We start from the raw sequence: 6740 nt of genomic DNA, 5'->3' as shown, positions 1-6740 counted from the left end.
CTTATTTTTTTTATTTATTGTAGAGACAGGTCTCACCAAGTTGCCCAGGCTGGTCTCGAACCCCTGAGCTCAGGCAATCCTCTTGCCTCAGGCTCCCAAACTGCTGGGATTACAGGATTGAGCCAACACACCCAGCCTAGATTTTATTTTCGATTGAAAAGTAAGACTTGGAATTTAACCAGCAAGATTGTAGTATGCAAATTAAACATGACTCGGAAAGGTGACTGGTTTTCTTGCTGTTACAGAGCCAATACCCCACCATTTTATCCTTTTGATCATTCAGAGGGTAGAAGAGCTCTACTATATTCTCTCATTTAGAAAAAGCAAGCCGGGCTCGGTGGCTCAGCCTGTAATCCCGCGCCTTTGGGAGGCTGAGGTGAGTGGATTGCCTGAGCCCGGGGGTTCGAGACCCACCAGGGCAGCGAGACCTCATCTCTACAATAAATCAAAAAATCAGCCGGGCGTGGTAGCGCATGCCTGTAGTTCCAGCTACTTGGAAGGCTGAGGTGGAAGGATCGCCGGAGCCCAGCAGGTCAAGGCTGCAGTGACCGGGAGCAGCCACTGCACTCCAGTCTGGGCGACAGAGTGAGACTCCAACTCAAAAAAATAAATAAATAAATAAAAAGAAAAAGCAATTTAAAATAAGTTATCTGATGACTTAATTAGCATGTTGTCTAATTGTTCTACTGCTTCCTATCACTAACTTCTCTTTCACCCTTTTCTAGATCTTAAATAATCAGTAAATTTGTGTCTTCACAATTAGATATTGAATCATAACTTGAAAGAACAAAGCGTACTCTGTATTTTCTTCCACCTCCAATTCTGAAAGTCATATAAGAGAAAGCTAATAAAACAGCATTCGTAAAAAGAGAAGAATATGCAAAAACCACTCCAATTTGACTCGTTTACAGAAGAGAAAGAACAGTTTAAACTGAGCTCTGGTGTATCAGGTATAAGGTACTAGAGATACAACAGAAAATAAGACAAAATCCTGCCTTCAAGGAGCTTAAATTTTAATTTTATGCATATTATTTTTCCTTTTAAAAATCTAAGTGGGCCAAGTGTGGTGGTTCAAGCCTGTAGTCCCAGCACTTTGGGAGGCCAAGGTGAGGGGACTGACTGAGCCCACGAGTTCGAGAACAGCCTGGGGAACTTGGGGAGACCTGGTCTCTACAATAAATCAAAAAATTAGCTGGGTATGGTAGTGCCCACCTGTAGTTTTGGCTACTTGGAAGTCTGAGGCAGAAGGATCATCAGAGCCCAGCAGGTTGACACTGGGGTGGCCGTGAGAGTGCCACTGCACTCCAGCCTGGGTGATAGATTGAGACTCCAACCCAAAAAAGTAAAATCTAAGTGAAAGGTGAGAGGATTGCCTGAGCCAAGGGTTTGAGACCAACCTGGGCAACATGGCGAGACCTTGTCTCTACAAAAAAAAAATTAACTGGGCGTGGTGGTATGTGCCTGTAGTTCCAGTTACTTGGAAGGGTGAGGTGGAAGGATCACCTGAGCCCAGCAGGTAGAGGGTGCAGTGGCTGAATGCATGCCACTGCACTCCAGACTGGGTGCAGGGTGGATTCTGACTAAAAAAAAAAAAAATCTAAGTGGGGAAAATGTGTCTCTATTTTTGACAGATACAGAACTTCCCACTGTCAGCTCATGAAAAAGAAAGATCCTCAGATTTGGACAACTATGGTAATTTGAATAACATTCTGTTGTAGATTTTATTGCCACATAAAACAATGTGGTTATAATAATGAAAAGAATAAAAGGTCAACTAATCAACTATCAATTTTTTTTTTTCGGAGTTATGGTCTCACTGTCGCCTAGCCTGGAGTGCAATGACCTCAAACTCCTTAAGTGAACTTCCTGCCTTCGCCTCCCAAGTAGCTGGGACTACAGGCATGTGCCAACAGGCCCTTGTTAATTTTTTGGGTTTTTTTGTAGAGATGGAGTCTTGCTATGTTGCCTAGGCTGATCATGAACCTCTGGCCTCAAGCAGTTCTCCTGCCTAGGCCTCTCAAAGTGCTGGGATCATAAGCATGAGTCACTGCACCTGGCTTACAACGGTCAATTTTTGAGGGCAGAAAAGGGAGAGAAAAAGAATAATTTGAGGATTGAATTAAGAAGAATATAATCTGGTCTAGGACCTTAGCTTATCTATGACCTTCAGAAAGTGACTCCCATGATTTTTATTTTTACAAAATGATAAAGCGGGAATATCTACCACATATGTACCAATGTCTCTGTGTTTAGAAGATGACAACCAGTTTTATTGAACATCAATGTCCAATATGTTATATAACTCATATAAAAACATAGGTTGCTTCCTGGGTTACATATAGTCTGTGAAGATAAGAAAAATGAACATTCTTCTTTTATTTCTTTCAAGCCTAGGGAGATAAGAGAATAGAGATATCTCATTTATCCCTGAATTTTGTGGTTGCCTTCTCACACTTTGGGGACCTAAGAAGAAAAGGGCCGGACACAGTGACTCACACCTGTAGTCCCAGCACTTTGGGAGGTAGAGGCAAAAGGATTGCCTGAGTCCAGGGGTAGGAGATCAGTCTGGGCAACATGGTGAGACATCATCTCTACAATAAATAAAAAAATTATCCAGGCATAGTGGCACATGCCTGTAGTTCCAGCTACTTGGAAGGCTGAATCAGAAGGATTGCCCGCGTCCAGCAGGTCAAGGATGCAGTGGCTGTGAGAGTGCCACTGCACTACAGCCTGGGTGACAGAGTGAGACTCCGACTCAAAGAGGAGAAAAAGGTATTATGCTGATAATTTATCACATCTCCATCACTCCAACTGTTTTTTATTAGGTACCAGCAAAATGTGTTCTAATTATTGCCTTGGCTTTCTGGCCTTTCAAATCTTTCAACCTTGTCCTTTACAATGCCAATATCACAGTTTAAAAATAGGCAATAACTGGCTTTTTTATGTAGCAATCACTTATTTTAGCAGCAATCACTTAGAGGCAAGATCTAACAAAGTAGCTCTTTAAAGGTAGATACTTCTCAGCAGGGCCTAGTGGCTCAAGCCTGTAATCCCAGCACTTTGGGAGGGAGAGGCAAGAGGATTGCCTGAGTCCAAGGATTTGAGTCCAGCCTGAGCAACTAGGCGAGACCTCATCTTTATAATAAATCAAAAAATTAGCCTGGCATGGTAGCGCATACCTGTGGTTCCAGCTACTTGGAAGGCTGAGGCGGAAGGACCACCTGAGCCTAGCAGGTTGAGGCTGTAGGGTGGCTGTCATTGTGCCACTGCACTCCAGCCTGGGCGACAGAGTGAGACGCTACCAAATAAATAAATAAATGTAGATACATTTCATTTTAAAGTACATAGGGCCAGGCATGATGGTTCATGCCTGTAATCCCAGCACTTTGAGAGGTGGAGGCGAGAGAACTGCCTGAGTCCAGGTGTTCGAGAACAGTCTGGGCAACTTGGCAAGACCTCATCTCTACAACAAATCAAAAAAATTAGCCAGGCATGGTAGTGTGTGTCTGTAGTTCCAGCTTCTTGGAAAGCTGAAGCAGAAGGATCACCTGAACACAGCAGGGCGAGGCTGGGGTGGCATTAAGTGTGCCACTGCACTCCAGCCTGGGTGAGAAAGTGAGACTCTGGCTAAAAAAATAAAGTACATACGATAATACCCAAGAAATATTTGTTGTTGCCAGGCTCAGTGGCTCAGCCTGTAATCCCACGCCTTTGGGAGGCTGAGGTGAGTGGATTGCCTGAGCCTGCGGGTTCGAAACCTGCCTGGGGAACTTGGCGAGACCTCATCTCTACAATAAATCAAAAATTAGCCGGGCATGGTAGCACGCACCTGTAGTTCCAGCTACTTGGAAGGCTGAGGCGGAAGGATTGCCGGAGCCCAGCAGGTCGAGGCTGCGGTCGAGGCTGGTGGAGCGGCCACTGCAGTCCAGTCTGAGCGACAGAGTGAGACTCCAACTCAAAAAAAAAAAAAAAAAAAGAAATATTTGTTGTAGTACTAGGGTTTAGCTGAAGACAGACCAACAGTGAAAATAAAAATAAGTGTCTAAATTAGAAAGATGCACAGTAAAAACTTCTAAAAATAATTTTGCCATGAAATACTTTTTTTTTAGTTAGGGCCTCACTGTCACCCAGGCTGGAATGCAGTGACATGATCATGACAACCACGGCAGTCTCAACCTCCTGGTATCATGTGATCCTCCCACCTCAGCCTCCCGAATAGCTGGGACTTCAGGCACATGTCACCATTCCCTGCTAATTTTTAAATTTTTTTTTTTTTTAGAGATGAGGTTTTGCTACATTGCACAGGCTGATCTTGAACTCCTGGGCTCAAGCAATCCAACTACCTCGGCCTCCCAAAATGCTGGGATTACAAGTGTTGTGCCACTGCACCAGGCCAATTTTGCCATGAAACAGTTTTCTAAGCATTTCCCTGGGATACTGGTTTTATCCTATTTGTAGCACCCAATGCTACCTCCTTTAGAAAGCACAACTTACCTAACAAATTATTCACCTTTTTAGCCTTGGAATAGTTATTGAATGTAAAACAATGTCCAAAGATACTAAGATGTGTTCAGTGGACCTAAGAGACAAGCCCAAATCAGGAAAAGTAAACTCAGATGGAAAGATTTTAATGTATTTTTCTTAGATTTAAGTTCCCAGGTTGAATACTCTGTTCTATGCTAGTACTTGGTGTGTGTTCAGTAAAGAAATTTAAATTAGCACCTATATGTTGAGCTTCTAATTTGCAATGTTCTTTACCAATCGTAATCCTAACCAAATTTATTTATTTATTTATTTATTTTTTGAGTTGGAGTCTCACTCTGTCACCCAGACTGGAGTGCAGTGGCCGCTCCTGGCCACCGCAGCCTCCACCTGCTGGGCTCCCGCGATCCTTCCGCCTCAGCCTTCCAAGTAGCCGGAATTACAGGCGCTACCACACCCGGCTGATTTTTTGATTTATTGTAGAGATGAGGTCTTGCTGCCCAGGCAGGTCTCGACCCGCAGGCTCAGGCAATCCACTCATCTCAGCCTACCAAAGGCAGGGGATTACAGGCTGAGCCACCGAGCCCGGCTATCCTAACCAAATTTAAAAAGTTTAAATTAGGTGAAATAATTGATGTAGCCTTTATAGGAACACATTTAGATTTTTTTTTTTTTTTTTGAGTTGCAGTCTCACTCTGTCCCCCAGACTGGAGTGCAGTGGCCACTCCCGGCCACCACAGCTTCGACCTGCTGGGCTCCAGCAATCCTTCCGCCTCAGCCTTCCAAGTAGCCGGAACTACAGGCATGCGCTACCATGCCCAGTTGATTTTTGATTTATTGTAGAGATGAGGTCTTGCTGCCCAGGCGGGTCTCGAACCCGCGGGCTCAGGCAATCCACTCACCTCAGCCTCCCAAAGGCGCGGGATTACAGGCTGAGCCACCGAGCCCGGCCACCTTTAGATCTTAAAAAAAAAATACTATTCTTTTTTCTTAAGTGTTTTTACCTAATACACAAGACTCTCTAAAAATGTCTAAATTTTGGCTATGTATATACACATCCTATATGCCTATTGGATTTGAGCTAATGATCATACTGTTCTGTTCTCCTAGCAGGGCCAAAAGACATACATAATTACTGAATAATCACACCTTTGGGACTGAACAATGATCCTTCCAGTTTATTATGTCACCTACCCCAACAGTGACCACACAATGTCATAGTCAACACGGCTAAGTATGCAATATGGATTCTTTTTGTTGTTGTGAATCTCTATCACTACACCTTACATCTTACATACAGTCTTACATCTTAAGACTAAGATGACCAAAATACCTTTTAAAGGTCAGTATCACAGCTCTGGCCTACTGTACCAGGAAAAATAGCTCTGTTCTCAATCAGTTTCAAGAAGAGCAAATGGATTTATCCTTAAAATCGCCAAGACTTTCACAGGCAAAATACCTTCCAACAACTATGCTGGCTTTACAACAGACCTCCAAAGCCTTCAAGGTCAGAACTGGGTTCACGGTGGTAAGTGCTGCAGAGGAATTGTCTTCACAGCAGCTCTGCTTCCTTGAAAATGGTCAGAGGGAAAGGCCTTCGGCCAACACCAGTACTTTGTCCAAGGGAGTCCCTAAGTTAATATTAATCCAGCTCAAGTTTCTTTGGCCAGGACAAGTACATAAGCCACTGCCCAGTTTTCTATTTACCTCTAGTTTAACACACCAGAAAAAACTGTCAGCACTGAAATACCCTCGGTGCCCTCGGCGGGATCCCGACGCAGTCCCGGGTCGGGCAGCAGGTGTGCAGCTGGCTCCAGGAGGATCAGGGTGTCAGGGTCCCTTCCTCCTCCAATTTCCCGCCGTGGAAGGCAGAAAGTGGCACCAAGTACCAGGAAGCCAAGGCCAGAGTATTTCTCCTACCCCCAGATGCTCGTGTCCTTTCCCCTCATCCCAGCCTCCCGCTGACACAGGTCGACAACCTCCGCTCCTCGCCAGGTCCCCACCCGGCCTCGAGTCCGAGTCATCCCTGAGTCCGCGCAACCTGCCTTCCTTCGCCCTCGACCCTCGGGACAGCAGTGCCCAGCCCCGCGCGATGAGGAACTGAGGCTCAGGCCTACTCATATCTCCTACTAGCCCTATTGCGGGATTACGCACAGAAAAGCCGGGGAGCACCCCCAACCTTTCGAAAGCCCTGACCCCAGAGCAGCAATCCAAAGTCTCGCGATAGGAGGCAGGCCCCGCCCGGCGCTCCCGGCTCC

Source organism: Carlito syrichta, unplaced genomic scaffold (genome assembly GCF_000164805.1).
Source record: "Carlito syrichta isolate Samal-C Ts95f unplaced genomic scaffold, Tarsius_syrichta-2.0.1 Scaffold171337, whole genome shotgun sequence".
Lineage (NCBI taxonomy): Eukaryota > Metazoa > Chordata > Mammalia > Primates > Tarsiidae > Carlito > Carlito syrichta.
The sequence above is the reverse complement of the archived record's forward strand: the minus strand, read 5'-3'. Positions refer to the sequence as shown.